Source organism: Melospiza georgiana, chromosome 1 (genome assembly GCF_028018845.1).
Source record: "Melospiza georgiana isolate bMelGeo1 chromosome 1, bMelGeo1.pri, whole genome shotgun sequence".
NCBI classification, from domain to species: Eukaryota; Metazoa; Chordata; class Aves; order Passeriformes; family Passerellidae; genus Melospiza; species Melospiza georgiana.
In genome coordinates, this window is record NC_080430.1 from 150682785 (window position 1) to 150697780 (window position 14996).

Genomic DNA, 14996 nt, shown 5'->3' on the forward strand with positions numbered 1-14996 from the left:
GCAGCTAAACTAATTGTTGTAACATCAGTAACCAGTTGTTAATGCTGTTTTCCAAGCCCTGTGTAGGTAACACCTGCAGAAGAACATGACAGTTCCATTTGCAGAAAGTTCTTCTGCCCATGACCATTCCAGCCTTCCACAAAGGAAACACAACCTGCTTGGCCTGGGACAGATTCACATCAGAGCTGCAGTCTCAGACAACTGCAGAGATCACAGAGAGCACAGGAGCTCACAGGGGATTCTCAGCTCCTTTTTGATTATCACCATGATTCTGCAAATAACAACCCCACATTCTTTACCTGCTCTCACCACCAAAACCAGTGCTGGGCAGGATTCAAGAGGTCACCTGGTCAGGCTGCCACTCCTCAGGCAGGAATGAAGAACATCTTCTTTCTGACAGATGCCTAATTTGCTCTTGGAGACTGTCAGGGATGAGTCCCTCCCTTAATCAATTCCACTGGTTTGTTATTCTTGGAATTAAAAGGCTTGCTCCCCAAGCAGCAACCCAAGTCTTTGGTCCCATTATTTAAATCAACTAATTCTCACTTTAGTCCCTGTAATCCTTTATCATCTTTATCCCTGTAGCAGCATAATGCATGGGAATAACTTAACTTCTTATCTCTTGTTAAGTCTTAGCATCTTAATTTGTTCAGTTCTTGGATGTCATATTCTCAGGCATCTGCTACTAAAAGCATCCAAAAAAAGAAAACCCCTTCTTGAAGTCCAGTGCCCAAACCTGAACAGAATTCTAATTAAATCCTACCAGTGCTGAATCCAGCAGAAAAATCATTATTTACCCCCCTGCTACACCAGAGCAGAACATTTCTTTACCTGCACAGCAGAGGTTAATCACAAACTGAGCACCCATCAATCAATAACCTGCACATCCCAGCTCACTCAACGCTTGCAGGAGTTTAAAAGCATATTTTGAGCAGAACATTTGAACAACAAAATTCAAAATGCACTAAACATGGAGTAGTAACAGAGGCTGTAGAGCTGAACAAGTGCAGAAAACAGCCAGCTTTGTGATTTATACAAACTGAAGTGGAAATGACAAGATAATTAATAAACTAACTGAAATCTAGAAGCCTCTAGGATATAGTGCTTAAGCCTGAAATAGAAAATGAGAGCTGATAAAAATTCAGAATTACTTCTTTAGCCATTAATTAACAGTGTTCCCATAATGGAGCTGTTAACACCAGAGCAAGAACTGAAACTGTAATTTGTAACATTTGCAAAGAGCTTCACTGAGAGCGAGAGACCAACACATGTCAGCAGTCTGGGAAGGTTTCCTGGGCGAAAGCTGCCAATGGAAAACAAGTTTAAAATTAAACAATATTTAATAGTTTTTGATACAATTAAAAATGGAACTCGAGAGATTTTAAAACTTTCCAACTTGTGGCTCATTAATTCGGACGTACAATTCTATATACTTATTAACTATCAGCCCTTTTTCTGCCATATTTGTAAAATGAAATGTATTTTATTTATCAAACTTCCTAAACAGGCATGATGAGGGGTAAGGAGCACAGACAAACATGAATTAACTGCTGTGGCCATGCCCAGGTTCACTCCAAGCTGTAAGATGGCTCCTGAAATTCGCAGCTTGGATCCAACATCATGGTTTGTGCTCCTCCTGTGATGGGCACTCCACAGGAAGCACCTCAGAACTGAGCTGGTTTTGTGCCAGTTTTGTCCTTATATTAAAGGCAAACAAACAACAACACAGCAGCTGAATTCATCTGCCATTGCAAGGAAAAGAAGAAGCCACAAGAGGAGAAATAAAATGAGTCCCAATTTCTGACACTGTGGCTGTGTCAGTGGTTCCCAGCTGCCTGGATGACAAAACCACCATCAGCAGGCATGAGGGGTCCTGGACAGTGGCAAAAACACAACAACACCTCCAAGTTCTGGAAATTGGGAGGGGAAAGGGTAAAGAAAGAGGGGTAAGGACTTGTACCAAACTAAATTTGAAGTTCACCTCTTTACAAAAAGTTAGTTCCAACAACTGAATGACAAAGGTACCTGTCACACATCCCCTTTAGTGCCTACACTGGGACATCCATCATGAATTAACTCTGCCTGTACAGAGCTTCCACTGCAGAGCAGCAGTAAAGCAGCAGAGGGGAGGGAGGAGGAGGCTGCTAAAACCTGAGGTACACCCAGGCATAGAGGAGCCACAAGAGCTTTCAGCCACCAGCAAAAGGAATTTCTGCTTGAAAAGTGTATTAGAAACAGCAGGGGGAAAAACTGGTAAACAACTTGGTTGGTTAACCAAAAATAAAAAGGAACTGTATGCTTTTAAACACTAACTTTATTTTTCTTCTTTCTGTATTAACCTTTACTTGAAAAAAGCAGGCAATAAAAATGCCAGCATACTAACCCAGAACACAGACTATTTGCCCCTGTGAAGACAGAAAGGCTGGAACTGCCCAGTTTAAAAAAAAAAAAAAAAAGAAATCAAGAGCAGACACCCATGTGCAAGTAAGAAAATGGTGGCAGATTTTATGTTTTCCTACTACCTTTCATAGAAAAAGAATTTAAAAGATTGCCTGAAATCAGTAAGAGGAAATTCTCTTTTGAAGATCACACAATTTCTGAATCTCAAAGCTGCAGAGTATTACTGAGAACAAACTTGCCTCAGCATTCATGCTGAACATAAAACCTACAACAGCCAGGATGAAACAGGTATTGATTGATGTAAATCTCCAGCACTGGGTGTAACTCAGACATTGGGATTTCTAAGTCTCTCACCAGTACCTTCAATAGAGTAATCCTGGATGCACTGCAAGGAAATTACCTGTTAAATGCTGATGGAGCAGAGACCTCACTGGCTGCTGCACATCCCATGGATTAGATCACTGATAATTCCAGGCACTGCTTAAGCCCGGGCAAAGAAGTGGATACCTGGTTAAAAAAGTGCATTCACAGCTGCAAAATACATCATTTAACTCATTCTGAGCCTCTGCTAAACTAAACTTCTGGTTTTGCCCTGAAACCTAATTATTGCAGCAAGAAAACTGGAAACAAGATTTAAAAAATCATCTGCTGTTTCAAATCCTTCCTATAAACTTCAATGGGACTACAGGAAAAATGATCTCTGCCTTCCAAAGACACTTGAGAGGCTCAGACAGTTTGCTCCCTCTCTCCTCCTCCAAACCAAAATAAAACAAAAGCAGGAATTGTGAATTTCTCAGTGTGGGTAAACAATGCAAGGCCTGAGCATGGCAGCAGGAAGCAGGAGCAGCTCGGAGTCAGCAGAGCCCTCTGACCCTTTCTCCCTGTCCAAGCACTGGAACTGCTTCAGCTCAGTCAGTTCTCTCTCTGCAAAGCCAACAAGTGCCTCATTTAAGGACTCCTGACACACACACAGGCTGAATATTCCAAATTTATTGTTCAATGTAGCTGGATCAACAGCAGAGGCTGCAGGACACTGATGCAGAGGGTTTGCCTATACATTTCTGGGCAAAAGGAAGGAAATTATTCTGGGTTCTGGAAATGAGTTAAATTGCAGTTCCATAAGCAGGGAAAGAGCCACCATGAGAGGGATTAACTCTAAACTGACCTATCCTACACTGTCACCCAGATGGAACTCAGCAGGAAAATGAAACACAGTTGAGTGCTTGTCAGGTTGCCTTCCCAGAAGAAAAGCAAAAGGTAATGTAATGCTTCCATGCAATAGGGAGCAAACAAAAACTACCTAAAACTCCTTTCATGTGCCCCTTCTGCACTGAATGTGACAAAAAGGGGCAGAGGAGCAATGCAGAAAAACAGAGGGCAGAAAAAAGTCTTGAAGTTATGGGCAAAAAAGGAAATCCAGTCCAGGAGAGTTTTGCCAGTTCAGCCAAGGACTGCTGCAGAGCTGAGGAACATTTAAATACACCCAGAATTCAGAGTAATGCAAGAGAATCAGAGCTTCTCTAACAAAGCCTGCTGCCTTCAGCATTGTTAATTGCCTCTTCCATTCAGATTTTTACTTGACAGAAGTTGCATTCAAATCCTGCACACCAGATTTCACAAACTGTCTTCCATTTTCTTCCTCATCCATGAACCACTGACAGCACCACTGAGCTGCATCTCCACGTTTCCAGCACTGTCAGAGCCAGAGAAAATCAGTTTCTGTGGCTCTCCTGCCACCTCAGAAACTTTTCCTTCCACACACGACTCCCTGAGTCAACTCCCTCCACCACCACATCCCTCTGATGTGCTGAAAGGCGTTTGAACTGCTGAAATTTGCAGGGAGATGCTTGGAAAGCTACCACACACCTGGGCAATCACAGCTGGCTCTCTTGAGTCTGCTTTAATACAAATCCAGAAAAACAGATCAAGCCACACAGAGTTTTCTGTGCTTTTGCTTGTTTGATTATATTTTTGTTTGGGTTTTTTTGTTTGTTTTTTTTTTTTTTTTTAATAAAAGCCTTACCACTCACAAGTCTGCCCAAATACAAGATTCTTATTCCAGCATCAGGAGCACAATGCTGGACAAGCAAGAAACTCCTACATGAGGAAGCTTACACAGTGGAAAAAACACAGAATTTATACAGGAATGGGACAGGGAACATAAAAAATTAAGCCTACAACCCCAACCACACAGGTTTTTTAACTGTTCAGCCCCTAAACAACCACTTTTTTTTTGATAGTTTTTCTTAGCCATCAACCTCTACCTGAATATGGAGAGCAGGAATGAAAGTTTTCAGAAAGATTTACTCAACCATCTCCATAGAAGTCCTTCCTCTCTTACACCCCAAAATCCCCTATTTAAACCCAGGCATCTCTCTGGATACCACATTTTCCACTGAATTTCCCATTCTTGCAGCTTCCTGTCTTTGTGACAGACACAATAAAGCACATTCATTGAACACTGGTAGAGCACACAACTTTCAAGGCTTTTAAGTGGCATTATATACAAACCAAGAGACTCTCTTGAAATTGCTAACAATTTATGAACTCTGCTCTTGCATTCATCTGCATCAAGGTTCTAGATTTGTGTGGTTTTTTAGAATAAAAAAGACAGCCTTTAGCACATTTGTATCCTGAAGAAGTTACCATTCAGGGAGACAAGGCTCACTGTAGTTCAGGTGCTAAATAAATGTATTCTGAATTGATTTTTAGAATGTTTTTCCATCATTTGTGCTCTTATCCCAGACAGGAACTCAAAGTGATGCAGGAAGGATTTCCTTGGTGCAGTTTTTAAAATTCTGACCTGCAATTAAAACCTTTTGAAGAGATTAAATCAATATGTCCCTGTTGTCTGTGGTATTGAAACTTTAGAATTACACTAAAATGAGATGAGAGGAAACACACATTTAGTCTGGAAACCACATCTGATGGAGCTAAATATCAACCACACCAGGAAACAGATCTGGAATATAAATTCCAGTATGAATTCCTTTTTAAGCACCTTCAGCCCAGTTACTGACATTTATCCAGAATGTGAAAACACACTTTAGGCAGTAATCTACATAAAATGTAAAGGTACAAAGGTCCAATCTAAGACAAATAAAACCACGTGAGACTGCTCAAATCTTGTGTGCTTTTGCAGAGATTTAACAGCAAAATTATAACCTATTTATTCTTCAAATTATAACCAATATTCTTCAAAACTACAGTTTGAGAAGACAAAGTTCTTTTTCATAGGGAACAGCATTTTTACATAAATCCTAAAAGATGTAAAATGAACAGGAAAAGCCTGTATAGTTATTATTAATATTCTATCAAAATAAAGACCATACTACTACACACAGCAGTGCCTACCGGGGGGGAAAATCATTTTGTTATACAAATGGCAAGAAATAAATTATTAATTCTTTAGTTTCCCTCCTAGTGGAGAAAAAACCAACCCACCACATTCATGGATGCACTAAAAAAAAAAAACAGAACACAATCTCCTAAACCATCAAAGCCACCACTTGTACTACTTAATCTCTAGAAAACACTCCTGGCTTTTCTCTCCTCCTATCATCCTCCCCAAAATATCTATTAGCTTGGTGGAGTTCATCATACTGAGAGTTCCCATTCAATTATTACTCAGATGGCAAACCATTATATTACAAAAAAAAAAAAAGAAAAAAGAAAAAAGAAAGCCCTTTCCACAACAGGTAACACACTCTGAAGCAAAGTCGCATCACTAGATATCTTGAAACAATTTTTAAAGCTATTTCAGCAAATTACACATTCAAGACATGAGTGTTATTCTAAGAATATTCCTTTCTGAATGAAGTACTCCAATAAGGCACTAGCTGATTGCTGTGTCCCTGCACATGTTTAGTACCTTTAAAAACCAAGGCTGAGGCCAAGAACAGCACAGAGCTTTTGACAGATAAGCACAATGTCATTTTCCTTTCATGTATACATTTTAACCTTCCTGCAAAACAAAAGGTCAACCAACACAAACATCAATCCCAGCCACGTTCCACAGAAACTGCATTTAAGACATAACAGCACAAAAGACAAATTAATTTCAGAACTGTTTTTCTCTTGTTGAGTTGCCTGTAGAGTTTTACAGTCCTGTGAGAGACAATTTTTCCAGCAACCAGTGTCTCTTCCCTTTTTGCCCTGTTAACAGGATCCCAGATTTTAGGTCCATTAAATTTCCTGCATGGATTGATCTCAAAGATGTACACATAAATTCTGCACAGAATCTCAGCCACACACCCTGCTTAAAAAATCCAAGGGCTGTGTTTCCCATCCATAAATCACACCAGACTGGCAAAGGTGTTCCCACAAAGGGGGCAGGGTAACAGCCTGATCTCAGGGGTAACAAAAAAGGGACAGGTGGAGAAAGGAAGTGGTGGAATTTTGGATGTGGACAACATCAGTGAGACAACAAACTGTTCCAAATAACTGTGTAACATTTAATATTTTCTGGCCCAAATCCAGCTGCACTCCTGACCTTACCCAGGTTTAACAGAACCACAGACGCTAAAGGCAGATTAGCTTCGAGGAATGTGGGACTTTTCCAATTAATCCAGGAGGGGGAAAAAATATATCAAACAACCTAAAGCCAAAGGAGTGTGAATTTTAAAGGGACACTGCAATCCCACTTCACTCTTACACTAATATTTGCATTAAATATTTCACTATGGATTCCCAAATGCTTCTCTTTACAAGTGAACTTTTTGTTTAATGCCTTTATAGAGCACTGGTCCTATCCCAGTGAAACTGCCAAAAACTGGGCTCCAGGCTGACATTGCTCCAGTGCCAGGGCCTGCAGGATACACTGGAACAGGACTAACACAGAAACAGCACAGCCAACGCTGTTTCAGACAGAAAACAACAAAAAAAAGAACGGGAAAGCAAAGAGTAAAGTCTACCCCCTGTCCCAAAAAAGCATCCTCAGAGCACAGGAGGTCTGGGAAGAGAATAGATGTGAGAACTGGACACGTACAGCATATGCTTCACAATTAGTCGCGGGGATTTGAGGAAAACGATTCTCTGTTACAGCTGCAATTCTCACTGTACTCCAAAATCAGGTTTACAACCGGAAAAAAAAAGAAAAAAATATCACATTTCTCCAAGGAGTGCAAAGGCGGCTCAGTGTGATCCAAGTTCTGCGGCACCCCCGGGCCGACAGGAGCCGCGCTGAGGGGACGCCGCTCGCTGCCCGTCCCCGCCGGGGCTGTCCCCGGGTCAGGGGAGCGCAGCTCTGCCCCGGATCTCTCTGGATCACACGATCCCAGCGAGCGCAGAACCAGAATAAACCAAAAATAAACCCCCAAAGCCCACACACCTCAAAAAAAAAACCCAAATCCTAAAGAGAAGAAAGCTCAACTACTTCCCCTGCGCTACCGCTCCGGCTCCAAGAGGCAGCCACGGGTTTGGTTTACGCGCTCGCCTGAGGAGGGGAAGGGGCAAAGGCAGGCGGCCCGGCTCCGGCAGCGAGGGGATACCTCCTCCTCCTCCTCCTCCCTTCCCTTTCCCTTTGTTTACTTTACGGACCGTCCCGCTCCACCTCGCCGCCTCCCGACACATCCGGTGGGACCGGCCGGGGCTGCGGGGCGGGCAGCGCGCAGGGGGCGGCCGGATCCCCCGGGGTGGAGGACGGGGCAGGCGGGGCACTAGATGACCTCTCCCCGCAGCCTCCTCCTCGGCCATCCCCTTCCCATCCTGCCTTCCCGCGGAGGGAAGCGGCTCTGCCCGGAGAGACCCCCAGCCCACCGCACGGTGCCTCCTGCGCCCCGGTGGCCGCGGCAGCCCCTCCCCGGGCACACAGAACGGGCGGCACCGGGGACAATCTTCCCTTCCCTGCGGAGCCGCCGCCGCTCCCCGAGCCGGGGGCTGGGGCGGGGGACACGGAAGGAGACGCCGCTGCCCCCCTACACCCCCTCCCCGTGATGTAAATCGGGGCCGCTTCGCCCGCCCCCTCCCCGGGCAGCGCTCACCGCCGGCACTCACCGCGCTGCGGGCACGGCCGCCTCCGGCGCCGCGGCGAGGAGAAGCCGCCTTGGAGGAGGAGGTGGGAGGACGAAGAGGAGGAGAAGGCTCCGGAGGGTCTGCGCGGGCAGTGCCGCCTCCCTTCTCCTCCCCTCCCTCCCTCCGTCCCTCTCTCCCCGCCCTCCCGGCGCGCTGCACCATGGGATGCGGCGCTGCCCCCCCCAACATGGCTGGGGGGGGTCACGGTGCCGCCCCTCAGGGAGCGAGGCGGGGGAGGTGGGAAAGGCGCGTCCCGTCCCCACGCCCGCCTCAAGGGTTCTCCCTTCCCCGCCTCCCTCCCTGCTTCTCTCCTTCCCCGAGGCAGCGCGGATCCTGACGGGATCTGGCGAATTTGCTGGGGAAGAGGCGAAGTTTAACCCCTTGTCCTGGCTCAGTGGCACCGGCTGGCACAACTGTTCTCCCGTTCTAACACTGCGATATTCCGGTTGTGGAACCTCCCTGGAGCTGCCCTGTGCCCTCCCTGGAGCTGTCCCTGTCCCTGTGCTCTGGGGTGACCCTGCTTGGGCACCACGCCAAGGTTGTGGGTTCGGTCCCCGTGTGGGCCAAGTTGAACTTGGTGATCCTTATGGGTCCTTTCCAACTCAGAATATTCTGTGTTCTGTGACCCACTGGTGTCTTCCAACCTTACACAGTCCATGGTTATGTGAGTCTGTGATAATCTCTTTCAAGGAAATAATTCAAGGAAAATCTAAAATGGCCACAGTGTTTGAATGCCCATTAGTCATTGTGTGTATTTAATTAAACATAAGTTTTAAATCACAGGATCATGGCATGGGGAAGGTTGGAAGGCATCAAAATGGGGTAATCTGGTCTAAGCTCCCTGCTCAAGCAGGGTCATCCCAGAGCACAGGCACGGGATCGTGTCCAGAGAGTTCTGGAATATCTCCAGTGAAAGAAACTCCACAGCCTCTCTGGGCAATGGTGGAACTTCCTGGACATCAGTTCCTGCCCATTCCTCTTGTCCCATTGCTGGCACACCAAGTAGAGCCTGGTCCATGCTCTGACCCCTTCCTGCAGACACTGACAGACAGGGATGAGTTCCCATCTCAGTCATATCTTCCCGAGGCTGAACATCCCCAGTTGCCTCAGCTTTTCCTCAATAAAAGAGAGATGTTCCAGTCCCTTCATCATCTCTGCTGAACCCACTCCAGGAGCTCCATATCTTGTTTTGAGGAGCCCAGAGCTGGACATTCCAGATGAAATGAGCTATAGCCTCTTCTCCCAGGCAACCAGTGACAGGACAAGAGGAAATGGCCTCAAGCTGCACCAGGACAGGTTCATGCTGGAAATCAGGAAGAATTTTTTCGTGGGAAAGGCTGTCAAGCATTGGAACAGGCTGCCCAGGGAGGTGCTGGAGTCACCATCCCTGGAGGTGTTCAAGAAATGACTGGACATGCCACTCCGTGCTGTGGTTTAGTTGACGTGGTTGTGTTTGCTCAAAGGTTGAGTTCAATGATTTTGGAGGTCTCTTCCAACCCTAATGATTCTGTGATTCTGGGAAAGAGCCATTTTAAATGTCTCTATTAATCTTTCCCTTATCTCTCATGGCAGCTGAACTCAGGTTTTGCTCTCCTGCCTGCCCCAGGCAGCTGGTGCTTGAGCAGATCCCAGATTTGCACCCCTGGAAGTTACCATGTGTCTGGAAACTGCAATCAGGGCCACAGAATCATAGAATATCCTGAGCTGGATGGGACTCACAAGGACCATTGAATCCAGCTCCTGGACTGCAGCTAACAAGGGCTGATAGGGAACTACTCAATATATTCAATGGTATTTGGAATGTGAGTTTCACTGATAAAATCTAGGCAGTTTACTTCAGGGTAAGACAAGTCCCACTCTTAAACTTACCTACATTTATTAGTTTACCAGGCACCGTAAGGAAACCCAAGGGGGACATGGAACAAGTAAAGACCGAGATTGTAAATGCAGTTTTCCAGGTGAATCCCACCTGAAATGCCCAAGCCCCTCCAGGAGCCAATCCATTAAGTAAGCTCTGAGCATGATACAAATGCACTGAGCACCATAAAAATGATTCCTAGAAACTCTATTTTAGAGAGCAATCCAGTATTCCCATCCATCTTTTGCAGAAATGCTGGGACATAACCAGCAGGCTATTGTCCTGGAGACAGGATACCACAACCACTTTCTACTGGATCTGGATCACTAGGAAGGAAGGAAGGAAGGAAGAAAGGAAGAATTATTTCACTTATTTTATAATTATTGGTCTTGGGATCACTATTGGTGCTCTTGCCAGAAAGGGTAGAAATGTGCTAATTAAAATTACTGGTGCCAGAAAGTTGGGAGACCTCAATAAAGATGATGTTCATGGTAACACACAGGAAAAATCAGATGCTCCTGAGGGCTGGAATGGTAAAAATGGAAGGAAATGACTGAGAGAAATAGGAGCATGTGTTCTGATTAATATACAGAGAAGGGGTGGTACAAATACTGGAAACAGAAAATGAAAGGGAAAATGGAGCTTCATAAATTTTTATGATACAGTTATTACCAACAGCAGGGAATTGCACTAAATGACCCTTCCCAGAATTTAATCCCAATTACTGATCATGTCTCCTCTGTCCCTGCTTTCACCCAAAGATGTCAGAGTGCTGTAGCCTCTGAGCAAACTTTTGAAGAAGATAGGTATCCCCATTTTTCACATTGGAAAGCTGAAACAGTATTTGAGTTGCCAAAACCACAGATAATTCACTGGATGAGCAGGCCTAAAAGCAAACAACTCCTCTCCAGGTCTGTATCCTGTGCATTCAGGACAGCAGCAATACCTACTTTCTGTCATGCATTGGATATCCAATTGATTTCATGTAAAGATTTAATAAGCATTCTTCATTTAGACATTTTTTCAAATGTCCTTGCTTTAATAAACAGTCATTATTCCTCTATTTTTAGAACTTTATGCTCTGCAGATTCTCTGAACAACATCAGTGTACCAATTCTCTCCAATTTACAGGTGGAAAAACTATTAAAGAGTTATTTACATGATTTATGGAGCAAAGAGAATAAATCCAGAGCAGTGGTAGAGCTGTGAATCTGATTCTTACATCCTGTTCTATCTTCTAATAGTTTCATTTTCATATGGAAAAAAAAACAAATGTTGTCTGAAGTCCCTGGGAGATTTTCCATTGGTTCTATTGGGATGAAGGCAAGCCCAAAATAATCTATCAAATTGATAGTTTGTAGTAAATCCTGAACATTCTGTTTCAGGTCCTGGTGACATGTTTTTGGTTAGTTTCTTGTTGCCTTTCTTCATCAGAAAATTGCATGTAAAAGCAGAAGCCTTCAGCAACATACTGATTTGATAAAAATGTGAGGAAATCTATCTCATGTTACAGAATCCAGGTTTTAGTCAAATGTTGAGAAAGCTCCATAAAAGCTGATAATTTGAGCTCTCAGCTGAGAGAGGGGAGCTGTGGTGATGTCCAGTGAAAAGATTTTTCATTATCCAAACCAATAATCTCAGCAGAAACTCGTGAGGCACGAGCAGGGTGATAGTCAGGGTTACTGTCAGCTCTACAAGGCAGCCACAAACAAATAACAAATCCTTCCTTCCTTCCTTCCTTCCTTCCTTCCTTCCTTCCTTCCTTCCTTCCTTCCTTCCTTCCTTCCTTCCTTCCTTCCTTCCTTCCTTCCTTCCTTCCTTCCTTCCTTCCTTCCTTCCTTCCTTCCTTCCTTCCTTCCTTCCTTCCTTCCTTCCTTCCTTCCTTCCTTCCTTCCTTCCTTCCTTCCTTCCTTCCTTCCTTCCTTCCTTCCTTCCTTCCTTCCTTCCTTCCTTCCTTCCTTCCTCTCAATTAAGTGGAGAGCCCTTTAATTAGCCCAAATCTCTACTCAGCTAAACTTCTATAAGTTGTGACTTGTTCCTTTGTCTTCCAAATTCTTGTTTTCTTCTGATTCTTCAGAACTTGTGTAGAAATGTAAAATTATTTTCTCATCTGCTCTGTCTCCACAGAGGTTGTTGGTAGGTGGAAAAGGCAACTGTCCCCTATAATTTATTATGGAATGATTAATATGGAGGGAAGACATTTAGTTTAATACTACTGGTATTATTGGAGCAGTCCATGCCATTACCTCATTTAATTTACAGGGCTTATTAAACCTGGTATAAACAAAAAGGTAGGAAATTTCATTATAGAGTAGCATGTATTGTCTTTCCTTCTATTAAGTGACCGAGCTGGGGTAATGGCTCTGAGGAGAGCGAGTTCTTTCCGGTGTTTGGGAGCACAGCTGCAGCCAGGCATCCTCCACTTTTCTGCAGGATGGTAAATATTCATTAAAGGAACCAGAACAAGCAGGTAGCTCTGAACTGCAGGCTATTTCAAGCTGTGCTGATGAAATAGGGATTTGGGGGAAAAAAGAGAAGAGAAAATGGCAAGATGCTAAATATTTGACATAATACACAGTAACATCCTTTATTGTAAAAGGATTTTTTTTAAATTACCTGAATCAACCTCAGATGAAGAAGTCAACTGCATATGTAAGGAGTCTTCATAGTACTTTGGCATTGGTAAAGGAAAAGTACATAGTAAATACCATTAAAGGCACCAAAATGTGAATGTTTATACATCTCTGCTTCTTTTTGTATTAAAAAAGATAAAATATTACATCAGCATTTCTCGGCAGTGCCTGGAGTGGGAGCTGAAAGGAAAGTCACCGGTGGAGTTTTTCTAATTTATTAAACAGAAAAAATTACAAAGAAATTCTTAAGAAAAGCTCCAAGGGAAACTGGCAAACCCACACAAGATGAGGAAGGAAATTTCAGGTAAAAAATCTGGTGTGAAAAAAAACAAATCAGCAGCTGGGGGACCCACTTGATGAGTTGCTGTTATTAACGAAGACCTCCAAAGCAAATGTTAATGTGTTAATTAGAGGCAGGGTAATAACCTCCTAGATTTCCCAGTGGGAAACAAAACAAAACAAAAACAAGACAATTTCTGTTCTGGATTTAACTGGCTGAAACCAAACATGGCATGAAGGGAACTCTCCCAGTACTGAGTCTGCATTTTCTGATGTGGGTTTGCAGCATCACTGGCCCAGTGGTACTGCACAACACTTACCTGACCCTGCACCAGGTGCAGTCCTGGGACACAGGAGTTCATTTATCTTTCTAGAAAATCAAATAAAATCCCTCTCCTGACTGATAGGAGAAAAAAATAAAATCAAATCCTTTGATTTCTAGAAGGAAAGGATCCCACATTGGCTTAGTGAGGCTGATTCCAAGGAAGGGATGAAGTCAGGACCCTCTCAGGTGGAGCCCTGGTTCAATAACAAGGGAAGTAAAATTCATGATCTGTCCTGAAGGGCTGAACTTCCCATCACAGATTCTTGTCTTTGCATTTTATTTTGGCTTCCAAGACTGAAGTCAGCTTCTTGGGGTTTTTCCTCTCCCAACCAAACCTCAGGCAAACTTGGTGCTGAGCCAAATCAAACCATGTATTTTAAAATTGCATTCTCTTGAGACCCAGAAGCACGAAGGAATGGAGGTCTTAAGGATATTTAGAAACATGTGAATTCTTTGACTCATATTCTGCTGTTTTCTATCATTTTGCTGCCTTGAGCTGTGGTGCCCACTGTTCCCAGGAAGGCTCAGGACGGAAGGAGGGTGTTCAGGACTGTGCCCAGCCAGTGGAGCACACTCCTGGGACAGCCAGGATTGGAGCCCCAGGGCTTACATTCCAGGATTGCACTTGGTGCCTTTCAGCTCAGTTCAGTTCTGAGCCAACCCCAGATCCTTTTATTTTTACTTATTCAAGCTGCTATCAAAAAATCTCTTTTTTAAAAAAATATATTTTGTCCTTATGCAGTCCTTTGTCATTAAACATGGAGTCAGTTTTTTGCAGGAGCTATGACAGTTGCATCATATTCTCTTCTCTGTCAAATCCCTCCCCAAATCCCTCCAGCTGCTCTGGAAGCTTACACTTTTCCTAGAGCCCCCTGATGTGTAAAATGTGTGAGATGTTTTGATCAAAGGGGTTCTTGTACTTAATGCAAATTTCAGCACACATACAGCACTTGGATGTGAGTGTGTGGATCCAATCCTTCCATCTCCACTGGGCCCCCAGGACATCAATCCAGCAAGGAGAGCAGGGATGGCTGGTGCAGAACATTTCTGCTTCTTTATTTTTAGGTCTGTGTTAAGCTTGCTCCATATATGATAATTTTAGCTAATATTCTGAATGCCCATCAGCTAAAAGGTTACAATGACCACATCTGAGAAAACTTGTCTTTTTTTCTCTCACATTTTTTTCTGACATGTGAGCAAGCAACATAATGAAAGATCTCTTTTCTGCAATTCTTTTGGACACTACAAATGACATTTTAGATAGCAGAGAATCATTTTCTGAAAATGTGTTTTCAAACACAGACCCAAGTACATTAAGTAGAGAGACTGTTTTCTGTGGGAATTAGTGGTCATTGCTGATCAACCTCACACTTACTGAATGATTTGGAAGGTATATTAATATTGATCCTTACAATGTTTTCTTTATTTTCCAGTCTCTGTCTGTTCATCTGTGCTACCTACAAATTTCTTTGTCAGTTTGAAGCCAATC

The 14996-nt window shown here is 43.7% G+C and overlaps 1 protein-coding gene across 3 annotated transcripts in view; it reads right to left on the reverse strand.

The window, feature by feature from the left end:
* The window catches only part of PTK2 (protein tyrosine kinase 2), a 187168-nt gene extending 178644 nt beyond the window's left edge, over nt 1-8524 (reverse strand). For 2 of the 3 annotated variants that reach the window (XM_058032494.1, XM_058032473.1), the window contains exon 1: nt 8395-8524. The gene's annotated coding sequence lies outside the window, so the exon portion shown is untranslated. Of the gene's footprint in view, nt 1-7387; nt 7407-8394 lie in introns of those variants that run through there. The other variant, XM_058032483.1, reaches the window with a different exon arrangement.
* Nucleotides 8525-14996: the final 6472 nt, after the last annotated feature.